Source organism: Pinus tabuliformis, chromosome 6 (assembly GCF_031772625.1).
Source record: "Pinus tabuliformis cultivar Carrire ecotype Pingquan chromosome 6, CPIR1, whole genome shotgun sequence".
NCBI classification, from domain to species: domain Eukaryota; kingdom Viridiplantae; phylum Streptophyta; class Pinopsida; order Pinales; family Pinaceae; genus Pinus; species Pinus tabuliformis.
Window position 1 is genome coordinate 1,547,685,274 of NC_142292.1, and position 16,448 is coordinate 1,547,701,721.

The window sequence follows — 16,448 nt, forward strand, 5'->3', positions numbered from 1 at the left end:
GGTTTGAAAATGGAATTCATCAAACCTTGAAATGTTGAAGGTGCATTGGTAAGGCCAAAAGGCATGACCAAAAATTCATGACCCTCATGAGTTCTAAATGTTGTTTTCGGAATGTCTTTAGTCTTCATTTTGATTTGATGATATCTTGAACGAAGATCCAACTTGATGAAGCAAATTGATCCATGCAATTCATCCAGTAATTCATCAATGACAAGAATGGGAAACTTATCTTTAGTAGTGAGCTTGTTGAGCTCCCTATAATCTGGACACATGCATCATGATCCATCCTTCTTGTGCACCAATACTGCTAGAGCAGTGAAAGAACTTTGACTCGGTTGAATTATACCAGCCTCTAGCATTTCTACAACCATATGTTCAATTTCACTCTTTTGCGCATAGGGATATCTGTACGGCCTAATGTTTGGAGGAACACTTCCTGGATTAGATGAATAGCATGATCATGATCACGAATAGGTGGGAGACCTTTTGAAGTCTCAAATACCTTGGAATGATTATCCAAGACTTTTTGGAGATCTGGAGAAAGAGATGATTCCAATGTGGCAACATCTAGCGAACATAATTGTGCAATTACACCTCTTTGTTCCTTTTCTAGAAGCTTTGTCATACCATTAGAGCTGATTATCTTTCCCGTTTTCCCTGCAATGCCCCTTAACTCAACTTCCTTTCCTTCCATAGAAAATTTCATGAAAAGTTCTTGAAAATTAAAAGCTATTGTACCCAAGGATTGTAGCCATTGGACTCCTAGTATAACATCAACACCTCCCATTGGAATGGAAAGCATTGGGCTAGTCAATACATATTCTCCCATGGACAGCTTGATATTATGGCACTTTCTAGAGCAATTTATTGCTCCTCCATTTTCAACCATCACTTGACAATCTGGTGCTGGATATAAGAAGCAATTCATTTCTTTTGCTACGTTACAATGAGTAAAATTATGGATACTTCCTGAATCAATCAACACTATTACCTTTTTCTTCTTGATTTTTCCTTCTATCTTGATGGTTTGAGGAGTGGTAATTCCCGCCAATGCATTACAAGATATGGTCGGATTCATTTCTTCTTTATCTAGGCTTTTTTCCTGGACTATATCCTCTTCTTTTGACCTTTCTTGCTCCTTTTCTTCTTCCTCTTCACAATCTATGTAGAATAATTTCTTCTTAGTACACTTATGACCTTTAGTGTATTTGCTATCACAACTGTAACAAAGCCCTTTTGCTCTTTTTTCTTCCAATTGTTGTGGTGTCAACCTTATAGGTTGTGGAAGACTAGGGGCAACAACACTTCCATCTTTATAGTTGTGAGTGGTATGCTTCCTGGTTTCCATAATTTTGCTTTCCATTTTTCTTGCTAACCTGAATGCCTTATCCAATGAATCAGGTTCCCAAATGTGAACATCATGTTTGATAATATCTTTTAAAGACCCTATGAACACATCAATTCTATGCTCCTCTGGAATATTTTTTACCCTTATGTTCAATTTTTGGAACTCCTCAATGTGCTCCATTATTGAACCCTTTTGTTTGAGACTTATCAATTGGCTAACAAAAGTGTTTCTTTTTGTATTCTCATAATGTGCTATCAATTCTTCCATAAAAATTGCCCAAGTGATAATTTGTTTACTAGAGCAAAGTCATTGATACCATACAAACTAATTTGGTTCCAAATATAAAGTTGCAATAGATACCTTTTGTGTATTTTGCACATTATTGAGATCGAAAAATTACTCCATCTATAATATCCATGTTGCGGGATCCTTGCCATCAAAATTCCTCATATCGATTTTTGGAATATGGTGGGTCTTCGATCCCACATTAGAGTCTATGAAATCATGATTAACATTTCTTTTGTTCACATCATGAGTTTCCTTTACTACCTTTTCACCATTATTAAGTATTTCTTGTAGAAAATTTGTCAAATCTTTCTTCAAATCTGCCATGTCTCTCTTCAAATCTATCTTCAAATCGCCCATCTTAGCTTCCACACCCTTTATCTTAACTTCTATTAGCTTTTGTGAGAATGACATTTGTTGCACTTGGTCTTGTAATTTTTATATATCATGTAGCATTTCTTCCTCTTCTTCATGAGTCATGCTAGAGCTTTCAGGTTGCTTACTAGGTGTTTGCATTTTCTTTCCTCAGGGCATCAGTTACTGATAATAACGCTCTACTATGCCCTTTGAATTCCTTCAAACTAAATTTTCAAACCAAGCTTAAGCAAAAATTTAAAAAAATCTACACACCTTTTTTCACTTTGTAGGAGCTCAATATTGCCTTTGATGTATCTTTGTACTTTTGGATCATCCAGTTCTAAAATTGTGACCTGCAGTAGCCCTTTGTGTCCTCTTTCCAATGCCACCAGTGTGATCCAAATTGGATTCTCCAAGGAAGCATTATGTGAAATCTCCCACAGTGACCTGATTATAGACTAGTTCAGTAGAGAGAACTTGTACGACATGCCACGAGTCACTATTTCGACCTTTGGCTCTGAAAAATATATAGAAGAAACTACAATCCGTTCTCTTTTTTTACCTTCTTACGAAATATCAATCCGATGCTCAGAGAGAAAGTTATGACGATTTTCCCCAGGTCACCTGTTTGGAATTTAATTCAGGAGTCTTCAAAAAGACCAACTTTCTCAGATCATATATCCGCAATATAGCGCAAAAAGCTCTGAAATTTGGACCCGAGATTCAATGTGATTTCTTCTCAAATGGGTTTTTTTTAGCTTCTGAAACATCGCAGAAAAAAGTTATAGCAAAAATTCCACGATGACCTGTTTGGAGCAACGAAACACTAGAATCCAAAGCTCTGATACCAAATGTTATGAAACCAGCTCAAGAAAAAGATAGAAAAGATAGATCAACGCCTTAGAATTCAGCCTCTTCGAGGGGGCAACCTCCTTTACATTACATAAATGAACAATTCTTGGATGATTCAAATGACAAAACCTCCTTTCTATATATAGGAGTCTAAGGAGTCACAATATAACCCAGCCGACTTAACAGTAATAATATAAAGCCACAAAAATAAAAATAGAGGGAATCTATGGGGCACAATAATAACAATATGGGGACAATAGGGGCACAACTATATTAATAAGGGATACAACTACAATAGTAATGGGGTAATCACTAGTATTATAGGGACCCACATAAACCCTAAAACCTAAACCCAAAACCCAAAACCCTAAACCATAAGTATTTTATAACATTTTGAAAAGTGTTTTGTAACTTTTATTTAATTTTTTATTAAAATAATTTACTAAATTGTTATAAACCCTAAAACCTAAGCTGTGAACTGTAAACACCAAACCCTAAACCTTAATCATTTTATAACATTTTAAAAATCGTTTTGTAGCTTTTATTCAAGTGTTTATTAAAATAATTTACTAAAATCTTATAAAACCTAAACCCTAAGCCCCAAAAACTACACCTGAAACCCTAAAACCTAGACTATATGTATTTTAAAAAGAGTTTTCTAAATTTTATTTAGGTGTTTATTAAAAGCATTTACTAAAGTGCTATAAGCCCTAAAACTTAAACCCTAATCATTTTACAACATTTTAAAAAGTGTTTTGTAACTTTTATTTAAGTGTTTATTAAAAGAATTTACTAAAGTGTTATAAACCCTAAACCATAAAACTGAAACCCTAAACCCTAAACCCAAACCCTAAACCCTAATCATTTTATAACATTTAAAAAAGAATTTTAAACTTTTATTTCAATGTTTATTAAAATAATTTACTAAAGTGTTATAGATCCTAAACCCTAAACCCTAAACGCTATTTTTTTAATATTTTAAAAAGCATTTTGTAAGTTTAGTGTTATAAATCCTAAACTGTAAACCTTAAACCTAAACCCTCAACCCGAAACATAAATCCCAAACCCTAAACCCTAAACGGTAAACCCTAAACACTAAGAATTTTATAACAGTTTAGAAAGCATTCTGTAACTTTTATTTATTAAAATAATTTACTAAAGTTTTATAAAACCTAAACCCTAAATCCAAACCCAAAACCCTATATCCTAATTCTTAAATCCTAAAGGATAAACCATAATCATTTACTAAGCTATTCTAAACCTTAAACCCTAAACCCTAAATCTTGAATGCATTTACTAAGGTATTATAAAGTCTAAACCCTAAACTCCAAAACCTAAACCCTAAACCCTAAGCCCTAAACCAAAAACCCTAAAACCTAAGGATTTTATAACATTTTAAAAAGCTTTTTGTAACTTTTATTTAAGTGTTTACTAATACCATTTACTAAAGTGTTATAAACCCTAAACCCCTAATCCATAAACCCTTAACCTTAAACCCCAAACCCTAAACCCTAAAAAAACCATAAACCATAAAAATGTAAACCCTAAAAAAATATAAACCCTAAACCCTAAAAAACCCTAAACCCTAAAAAAGCCTAAACCCTAAAAACCCCAAAAAACCCTAAACCCTAAAAATTGTTTTTTAACCTTTTTTTATAAGTGTTTATTAAATGTTTATTAAAGCATTATAAACCATAATACCCAGACCCCCAACCTAAACCCTAAACCATAAGCACTTTAAAACATTTTAAACCCCAAACCCTAAACCCTAAGTATTTTATAACATTTTAACAAGCGTTTTGTAACTTTTTTTAAGTGTTTATTTAAAGAATTTACTAAATTGTTATAAACCCTAAAGCCTAAGAATTTTATTACAATTTAGCAAGCATTTTGTAACATTTTAAAACCCTAAACCTTAAACATTTTATAACATTTTAGTAAGCGTTTTGTAACTTTTTTTGAAGTGTTTAAATTAAAGCATTTAATAAAGTGTTATAAACCCTAAACCCTAAAACCTACTACCTAAGAATTTTATAAAATTTTAACAAGAGTTTTGTAACTTCTTTTTAAGTTTTTATTAAAATAATTTACTAAAGTGTCCCTCAAACCTAAACCCTAAATATTTTATAACTTTTTAGCAAGTGTTTTGTAACTTTTTTCTATGTGTTTATTAAAAAGATTTACTAAATTGTTATAAACCCTAAACTCTAAAGCCTAAGAATTTTATAACATCTGCAACCCTAAACCCTTAGCATTTTTTAAAAAGTGTTTCGTAACCTATTTTTAAGTGTTTATTAAAATAATTTATTGAACTGTTATAAGACCTAAACCCTAAACCCTAAGCGCTAAGCATTTTATAACATTTTAAAAAGCGTTTTGTAACTTTTTTTAAGTGTTTCATCGTGGAAATCTTTGTTTAAGTGTTTATAAAAAGAATTTACTAAAGTCTTGTGAACCCCAAAAGCTAAACCTTAAGCATTTTATAACATTTTAAACCCTAAACCTAAACCCTAAGCATTCAATAACATTTTAACAAGATTTTTGTAACTATTTTTGAAGTGTTTATTAAAATCATATACTAAAATATTATAAACACTAAATCCAAAACCGTAAGCATTTTATAACATTTTAAACCCAAAACCCAAAACCCTAAAGCCTAAACCCTATGTATATTATAACATTTTAACAAGCCTTTTTGTAATTTTTTTAAGTGTTTATTAAAAGCATTTACTCAAGTGTTATAAACCCTAAACCCTAAACCATGAGCATTTTATATAAATTTAAAATCCTAAACCCTAATGCCTAAGCATTTTATAGCATTTTAACAAGCGTTTTGTAACTTTTTTTATGTCCTTATTAGAAGAATTTATCAAAGTGTTATAAAACCCAAACGCTAAACCATAAATTGTATCCTAAACAGTAAGAATTTTATAACATTTTAAAATACATTTTTGTAACTTTTTAAAGTGTTTATTAAAAGCATTTAATATTGTGTTATAGCCCTAAACCCTAAACCCCAAGCAATTATAACATTTTAATAAGAGTTTTGTAACTTTTAGTTAAGTTTTTATTAAAATAATTTACTAAGGTGTTTTAAACCCTAAACAATAAACCCTAAACCCTGAAACCCAAACCCTAAACCTTAAAACCTAAGAACTTTATGATCTATCAAAAAAATTGTAACTTTTATTTAAGTGTTTATTAAAATAATTTACTAAGGTCTTATGAAACCTAAACCCTAAAACCTAAACCCTAAACAATAAACCCTAAACCTAAACCCAAAACCCCAAACCTTAAACCATAAACCCTAAACCATAAATCCCAAACCCTAAACTCTAAACCCTGATCATTTTATAACATTTAAAAAGTATTTTAAAACTTTTATTTAAGTGTTTATTAAACAAATTTACTAAAGTCTTATAAACCTTAAACCCTAACCTCCAAACCCCAAACCATAAGCCCTAAATCATAAACCTTAAACCCTAAGCCTAAAACTTAAACCCTAAACCCCAAACCGTGAACATTAAACCCTAAGCCCTCAACATTTTATAACATTTTAAAAAGCATTTTTTATTTTCTTTTAAGTGTTTATTAAAAGAATTTACTAAAGGGTTATAAACCCTCAACCCTAAACTGTAAACCACAAACCCTAAGCCCTAAACTCTAAACCTGAAACCCTAAACCCTAAATCTTAAACTTTAAACCCAAAACCCTAAACCCTAAACCCTAAATGCTGAACCCTAATAATTTTATAACATTTTAAAAAACATATTGTAACTTATATTTAAGTGCTTATTAAAATCATTTACTAAAGTGTTATATACACTAAACGTTAAACTCTAAACTCCAAACCCCTAACCCTAAACACTAATAATTTTATAATATCTTAACAAAAATTCTAACTTTTATTTAAGTGTTTATTAACAGGATTTAATAAATTCTTATAAACCCTATACTCTTAAACCTAAACGCTAATAAATTTATAACATTTTAAAAAGTGTATTTTAACTTCTATTTAAGTGTTTATTATAAGAATTTACTAAAGTCTTATGGCCCTATACCATAAGCTTTTTATAGCATTCTAAAAAGAGTTTTGTAACTTTTACTTAATTTTTTATCAATATAATTTACTAAGGTGTTATAAACCCTAAACCATAAAAACTCAACCCTAAACTATAAACCCTAAACCTCAAAACCTAAACCATAAATGCTAAACCCTAAGCATTTTACAACATTTGAAAAAAGTGTTTTGTAACTTTTATTTAATTGTTTATTAAAACAATTTACTAAAGTGTTATAAATTCTAAACCCTAACCCTAAACCCTAAACCCAAAACAATAAACCCTATACCTTATACCCTAAAACCTAAACCTTGAGCATTTCATAACATTTTAAAAAGTGTTTTGCAACTTTTTTTACGTGTTTATTAAAATAATTTACTAAATTGTTGTAAACTTTAAACCCTAATCCCTAAAACCTAAACCCTAAACCCTAAACCCTAATTAATTTATAACATTTTAAAGAGTATTTTGTACCTTTTATTTAAGTGTATATTAAAAAAATTTACTAAAGTGTTATAAACCCTAAACACTAAATGCTAAAGCCTAAGAATTTTATAACATTTTAAAAGCTATTTGTAACTTTTATTTAAGTGCTTATTAAAAGAATTTACTAAAATATTATAAACCCTAAATCATAAACCCTAATCCCTAAACCATCAACCCTAAGAATTTATGTGTATCTATAATAGGGGAAGACCACACCTGGGTATGTGAGTGTAGGAGGGAGAAAATTGTCGTACATGAGATACTCCGACCTTTGTTTTTCCGCCTTCTTCATAAACCTTTTTCCTTTTATTTATTTTTATTCATAACTCCTCGAGGCTCCATGGGATGAATGCATTATGTGTAATATGTAGTATCAGATACCCAGTTAAGGTGGGGTGGTTCATCCCTACACCCTAAACCCTAAACCTTAAACCCTTAACCCTAAACACCAAAGCCTAAACCATAAACCTTAAACCCCAAATCCTAAACACTAAACCCTAAGCATTTTATAACATTTTAAAAAGTGTTTTGTAACTTTTATTTAAGTGTTTATTAGAAAAATTACTAAGGTGTTATAAATCCGAAACCATGAACCCTAAACCCCAAACCCTAAACCTTAAACCAAAAATCTTAAAACTTAAACCCTAAGAATTTTATAAAGTGTTATAAACCCTAAACCATAAACCCTAATCCCCAAAGCTTAAACTAAAAAAACTTAACCCTAAACCCCAAATTGTAATTCCTAAACCCTAAATGTTAAACTCTAAACCATAAATTCGAAACTGTAATCCCTGAACCCTAAGTATTTTATAACATTTTAAAAAGTGTTTTGTGACTTTTATTTAATTTTTATTAAAAGCATTTACTAAAGTGTTATAATCTCTAAACCCTAAACTCTAAACTCTAAACCCTAAACTTAAAACCGTAAACCCTAAAACCCAAATCGTAAACCCTCAACATTTTATAGCATTTTAAAAATGGTTTTGTAACTTTTCTTTAAGTTTTTATTCAAATAATTTACTAAATTGTTATAAAACATAAACCCTAAACCATAAAACCTAAACCCTAAACCCTATAACCTAAACCCTTTACCCTAATCATTTTATAACATTTTACAAAGTGTTTTCTAACTTTTATTTAAGTGTTTATTAAAATTATTTACTAAAGTGTTATAAACCGTAAAACCTAAACCCTAAGCATTTTATAAACCTTAAACACTCTACCCTAAACCCTAAACCCTAAACTCGAAACCATAAACACTAAACCGTAAATGCTAAGAATTTTATAACATTTTAAAAAGCGTTTTGTAAATTTTATTTAAGTGTTTATTAAAAGATTTTATGAAAGTGTTATAAACCCCAAATTCAAAACCCTAAACACTAAACCCCAAACCCCAAACCCTGAACCTCAAACTCTTAACTCTAAACCATAAACACTAAGCATTTTATAACATTTTGATAAGCATCTCGTAACTTTTATTTAAGTGTTTATTAAAAGCAATTGCTCAAGTGTTATAAACCCTAAACCCTAAACTCTAAACCTAAAATCCCAAACCCTAAAGCCTAAAGCCTAAATCCTAAGCATTTTATAACATTTTAAAAAACGTTTTGTAACTTTTATTTAAGTATTTATTAAAAGAATTTACTAAAGTGTTATAAACCCTAAAACCTAAACCCTAAACCTAAAACCCAAAATCAAAACCCAAAACCCTAAACCCTAAGCATTTTATAACAGTTTAAAAAGAATTTTGGAACTTTTATTTAAGTCATTATTAAAAGCATTTACTAAGGTCTTATAAACCCTAAACCCAAATCCGAAAGGCCAAACATTAAACACTAAACCCTAAGCATTTTATATCATTTTAAAAAGAAATTTGTAACATTTATTTAAGCCTTGATTAAAACCATTTACTAAATTCTTATAAACCATAAACCCCAAATGCTAAACCACACTAAACCCTAAACCCCAAACCGTAAATGCTAAACCCTAAACCCTAATCATTTTATAACATTTTAAAAATCATTTTGTAGCTTTTATTATAGTGTTTATTAAAATAATTTACTAAAGCGTTATAAACCCTAAGCACTAAACCCTAAACACCAAACCTGAAACCCTAAACCCTAAACCTTAAATCCTAAACTCTAAGCATTTTATAACATTTTAAAAAGTGTTTTGAAGCTTTTATTTAACTACTTATTAAATCATTTAATGAACCCTTATAAACCCTAAACCTTAAACCCTAAACCCCAAACCCTAAGCATTTTATAGCATTTTAAAAAGAGTTTTTTAACTTTTATTTTAAGTGTTTATTAAAATAATTTACTAAATCCTTATAAACCCTAAATCCTAAAACATGAACCCTAAACCCTAAACCCCAAACCCCTAACCCTTAATACTAATAATTTTATAACATTTTAAAAAGCGTTTTGTAACTTTCATTTAAATGTTTATTAAAAGAATTTTGTAAAGTGTTATAAACCCTAAACCCTAAACCCTAAAACCTAAACACAAAATTGCAAACCCTAAACCATAAGTATTTTATAACATTTTGAAAAGTGTTTTGTAACTTTTTATTAAAATAATTTACCAAATTGTTATAAACCCTAAAAGCTAAGCCCTCAACTGTAAACCCCAAACCCTAAACCTTAATCATTTTATAACATTTTAAAAATTGTTCCGTGACTTTTATTTAAGTGTTTATAAAAAGAATTTACTAAAGCGTTATAAACCTTAAACTATAAACCCGAAAACCTAAACCCTAAACCCCCAAACCCTAATCATTTTGTAACATTTTAAACTTTTATTTAACTGTTTATTAAAATAATTTACTAAAGTGTTATAAATCATAAACCCTAAACCCTAAACGCTAATTTTTTTCTAATATTTTAAGAAAAGTTTTGTAACTTTAGTGTTATAAATCCTAAACCATAAACCCTGAACCATAAACCATAAACCGTAAAACCTAAACCCTAAAACCAAAACCCTAAACCCAAAACTGTAAACCCCAACGGTAAACACTAAACATTAAGAATTTTATAACATTTTAGAAAGCGTTCAGTAACTTTTATTTAAGTGTTTATTAAAAGAAGTTACTAAAGTAATATAAAACCTAAACACTAAACCCCAAACCCCAAACCCTATATCCTAATGCTTAAAGCCTAAAGGATAAACCCTAAAATCATTTACTAAGGTCTTATAAACCCTAAACCCTAAAGCCTAAAGCTTGAAGGCATTTACGAAGGTCTTATAAACTCTAAACCCTAAACACTAAATGCTAAGCCCCAAAACCTAAAACCTAAGGATTTTATAACATTTTAAAAAGTGTTTTCTAACTTTTATTTAAGTGTTTAATAAAACAATTTACTAAATTGGTATAAAACCTAAATCCCTAATCCCTACACCCTTAACCTTAAACCCAAAACCCTAAACACTAAAAAACCCTAAACACTAAAAACCCTAAAAACCTTAAACCACAAAAAACCCTAAACCCTAGAAAAACATAAACCCTAAAAACCCTAAACCCCAAAAAACCCTAAACCCTTAAAACCCTAAACCGTAATACCCACAACCCCAACCTAAACCCTAAACCCTAAACCATAAGCACTTTATAACATTTTAAACCCCAAACCCTAAAGCCTAAGTATTTTATAACATTTTAACAAGCGTTTGTAACTTTTTTTTAAGTGTTTATTTAAAGAATTTACTAAATTGTTATAAACCATAAACCCTAAGCATTTTATAACATTTTAAACCCTAAACCCTGAGCTTTTTATAACATTTTAAAAAGTGTTTTGCTACCTTGTTTTAATTGTTTATTAAAATAATTTATTCATAAACCCTAGACCCTAAGCCCTAAAACCTAAACACTCAGTACTTTATAACATTTTAAAAAGCATTTGTAACTTTTTTAAAGTGTTTATAAAAATAATTTACTAAAGTCTTGTGAACCCTAAACCCTAAAACTTAAGCATTTTATAAAATTTTAAACCCTAAACCTAAACCCTAAGCATTCAATGACATTTTAACAAGCTTTTTGTAACTTTTTCTCGAGTGTTTATTAAAAGAATTTACTAAAATGTTATAATCCCGAAATCCTAAACCGTAAGCATTTTTTAACATTTTAAACCCAAAACCATAAACCCTAAAGCCTAAACTCTAATCCCTAAGTATTTTAAATTCAAAACCCTAAACCCCAAACAATAAACCTCAAACTCTTAACTCTAAACCATAACTACTAAGCATTTTATACCATTTTAAAAAGTAGTCTGTAACTTTTATATAAGTGTTTATTAAAATAATTTACTCAAGTGTTATAAACCCTAAACCCTAAACGCTAAACCACCCTAAACCCTAAAATCCAAACCCTAAATGCTAAACCCTAAACCCTCATTTTATAACATTTTAACAATCATTTTGTAACTTTTATTACAAAGTTTATTAAAATAAGTTACTAAAGCGTTATAATGCTAAACACTAAACCCTAAACTCTAAACCTGAAACCCTAAACCATAAACCTTAAATCCTAAACACAAGCATTTTATAACATTTGAAAAAGTCTTTTGTAACTTTTATTTAAGTGTTTATTAGAACCATTTACTGAACCCTTATAAACCCTAAACCCAAAACCCTAAGCATTTTATAACATTTTAAAAAGAGTTTTTTAACTTTTATTTAAGTGTTTATTAAAAGAATTTATTAAATCCTTACAAACCATAAATCCTAAAACATGAACCCTAAACCCCAAACTCCAAACCCTAAATATTAATCATTTTATAACATTTTAAAAAGTGTTTTGTATCTTTCATCTAAGCGTTTAGCAAAAGAATTTTCTAAAGTGTTATAAACCCTAAACCTTAAACGCTAAAACCTAAACCCAAAACCCTAAACAAACCCTAAAACCTAACCCAAAACTATAAACCCTAAGTATTTTATAGCATTTTGAAAAGTGCTTTGTAACTTTTATTTAACTTTTTATCAAACTAATTTACTAAATTATTATAAACCCTAAAACCTAAGCCCAAAAAACCTAAACCCTATACCCTAAACCTTAATCATTTTATAACATTTTAAAAAGTGTTTTGTAAGGTTTATTTAAGTGTTTATTAAAAGCATTTACTAAAGTGTTATAAACCTTAAACCCTTAACTCGAAACCCTAAACCCTAAACTCCCAAACCATAAAACCTAAACCATAATCATTTTATAACATTTTAAAAAGTAGTTTAAACTTTTATTTGAGTGTTTATTAAAAGAATTTACTAAAGTGTTATAAGTCCTAAACCCTAAACCCTAAACATTTTTTTTTATAAATATTTTAAAAATATTTTTGTAACTTTAGCGTTATAAATCCTAAACCATAAACCCTAAAACCTAAACCGTAAACCTGAAACCCTAAATCCCAAACCGTAAACCCCAAACGATAAATCCTAAACACTAATACTTTTATAACATTTTAGAAAGTTTTCTATAACTTTTATTTAAGTGTTTATTGAAATAATTTACTAAAGTGTTATAAAACCTAAACCCTAAACCCCAAACCCCAAACCCTATATAATAATGCTTAAAGCCGAAAGGGTAAACCCTATAATCATTTACTAAGGTCTTATAAAACCTAAACCCTAAAGCCTAAAGCTTGAAATCATTTACCAAGGTCTTATAAACTCTAAACCCTAAGCTCCAAAAACTAAACCCTAAACCATAGGCCCTAAACCTAAAACACAAAAACCTAAGGGTTTTATAACATTTTAAAAAGTGTTTTGTAACTTTAATCTAAGTGTTTACTAAAACCATTACTAAAGTGCTATAAACCCTAAACCCCTAACCTTAAACACCAAAGCCTAAACCCTAAAAAACCCTAAACCCTAAAAAAACAATAAACCATAAAAAACCATAAACCCTAAACCCTAAAAAACTCTAAACCCTAAAAAAAACCTAAACCCTCAAAACCCCAAAAAACCCTAAACCCTAAAAACGTTTTTTTAACTTTTTTATAAGTGTTTATGAAAATAATTTATTAAAGAATTATAAACCCTAAACCCTAAACCATAAGAACTTTATAAAATTTTAAACAGTAAACCCTAAGCCCTAAGTATTTTATAACATTTTAACAAGCCTTTGTAACTTTTTTTAAGTGTTATTTAAAGAATTTACTAAATTGTTATAAACCCTAAACCTTAAGAATTTTATTACAATTTAGTAAGAGTTTTGTAACACTTTAAAACCCTAAACCCTAAATGTTTTATAACATTTTAATAAGAGCTTTGTAACTTTTTTTAAGTGTTTATTAAAAGAATTTACTAAAGTGTTATAAACCCTAAACCCTAAAACCTACACCCTAAGAATTTTATAAAATTTTAACAAGAGTTTTGTAACTTTTTTTAAAGTGTTTATTAAGATAATTTACTAAAGTGTCCCTCAAACCTAAACCCTAAACATTTTATATTTTTTAGTAAGTGTTTTGTAACATTTTCCTAAGTGTTTATTAAAATGATTTACTAAAGTTTTATAAAATCTAAACCCTAAGCATTTTATAACATTTTAAACCCTAAACCTTGAGCAAAAGTGTTTTGTAACCTTTTTTAAAGTGTTTATTAAAAGAATTTATTGAAGCGTTATAAGACCTAAACCCTAAACCGTAAACACTAAGCATTTTATAACATTTTAAAAAGTTCTTTGTAACATTTTTTAAGTGTTTATAAAAAGAATTTACTAAAGTCTTGTGAATCCTAAACCCTAAAACTTGAGCGCTTTATAACATTTTAAACCCTACACCTAAACACTAAGCATTCAATGACATTTTAACAAGATTTTTGTAACTTTTATTGAAGTTTTTATTAAAAGCATTTACTAAAATGTTATAAATCGTAAATCCTAAACCGTAAGAATTTTATAACATTTTAAACCCAAAACCCAAAACCCTAAAGCCTAAACTCTAAACCCTAAGTATTTTATAACATTTTAAAAAGTGTTTTCTTACTTTTTTTTAAGTGTTTATTAAAATCATTTACTAAAGTGTTATAAACCCTAAACCCTAAAGCATGAGAAGTTTATAGAATTTTAAATCCTAAAGCCTAAATCCTAAGCATTTTATAACATTTTAACAAGCATTTTGTAACTTTTTTTATGTTCTTATCAAAAGAATTTATCAAAGTGTTTTAAATCCCAAACCCTAAATCATAAACCCTATCCCTAAACACTAAGAATTTTATAACATTTTAATATACATTTTTGCAACCTTTTTAAGTGTTTATTAAAAGCATTTAATAAAGTGTTATAACCCTAAACCCTAAGAATGTTATAACATTTTAACAAGAGTTTTGTAACTTTTATTTAAGTTTTTATTAAAATAATATACTAAAGTGTTATAAACCCTAAACCCAAAACCCTAAACACTAAACCCTAAACCCAAAACCCCAAACCGTAAACCCTAAGGCCTAAGCATTTTATGATATATTAAAAATAATTTTGTGACTTTTATTTAAGTGTTTATTAAAATAATTTACTAAGGTGTTATAAAACCTAAACCCTAAACCCTAAACCCTAAACCCTAAACCCCAAACCCTAAACCCTAAACCCTAATCATTTATTAACATTCTAAATAGTGTTTTGTAAACTTTTTAGGTGTTTATTAAAAGCACTTAATAAACTTTTATAAACCCTAAACCCTTATCAATAAACCCTAAACCCTATAAACTAAACCCTAAACCCTAAGCATTTTATAACATTTTTAAAAGCATTTTGTAACTTTTATTAAAGTGTTTATTAAAATAATTTACTAAATTGTTATAAACCTTAAACCATACACCCAAAAACCTAAACCCTAAACCCTAAACCCTAAACCCCAAGCCTTAAACCCTAAACTATAAACCTTAAGAATTTTATAACACTTTGAGAAGAATTTTGTAACTTGCATTTAAGTGTTAATTAAAATAATTTGCTAAAATGTTATAAGCCCTAAACATTAAACCCCAAACCCCAAACCCCAAACCCAAACCCTAAACCCTAAAACCCAAGCATTTTATGAATTATTAAAAATAATTTTGTAACTTTAATTTAAGTGCTTATTAAAAGAATTTACTAAGGTGTTATAAAACCTAAACCCTAAACCCTAAACCCCAAACCTAAGCATTTTGTAAATTTGTTTAAGTGTTTATTAAAAGAATTTAATAAAGTGTTATAACCCTAAACCCTAAACCCTAAGAATTTTATAACCCTACATCATAAAACCTAAAGCCTAAGCATTTTATAACATTTTAACAGGCTTTTTGTAGCTATTTTTATGTTCTTATTAAAATAATTTATCAAAGTGTTATAAATCCCAAACCCTATCCCTAAACAATAATAATTTTATAACATTTTAAAATACATTTTTGTAACTTTTTTAAGTGTTCATTAAAAGCATTTAATAAACTGTTATAACCCTAAAACCTAAAAACTAAGAATTTTATAACATTTCAACAAGAGTTTTGTAACTTTTATTTAAGTGTTTATTAAAATATTTTACTAAAGTGTTACAAACCCTAAACCCAAAACACTAAACACTAAACCCTAAACCCCAAACCCCAAACCCTAAACCCTAAACCCTAAGAATTTTATGATATATTAAAAATAATTTTATAACTTTTATTTAAGCATTTATCAAAATAATTTACTAATGTGTTATAAAACCTAAACTCTAAACCCTAAGCATTTTATAACATTTTTAAAAGCCTTTTGTAACATTTATTTAAGTGTTTATTAAAAGTATTTGCTAAATTGTTACAAGCCTTAAACCATACACCCCAAAACCTAAACCCTAAGCCCTAAACCCCAAGCCCTAAACCGTAGACCATAAACCTTAAGAATTTTATAACACTTTGAGAAGGATTTTGTAACTTTTATTTAAGTGTTTATTAAAATAATTTACTAAAGTGTTATAAATCCTAAACCATAAACACAAAATCCTAAACCCTAAACACAAAAACATAAACCCTAAACCCAAACCCCAAACCCTAAACTGTAAACCCCAGTCCCTAACCATTTTATTTAAGTGTTTATTAAAATAATTTACTAAAATGTTGTA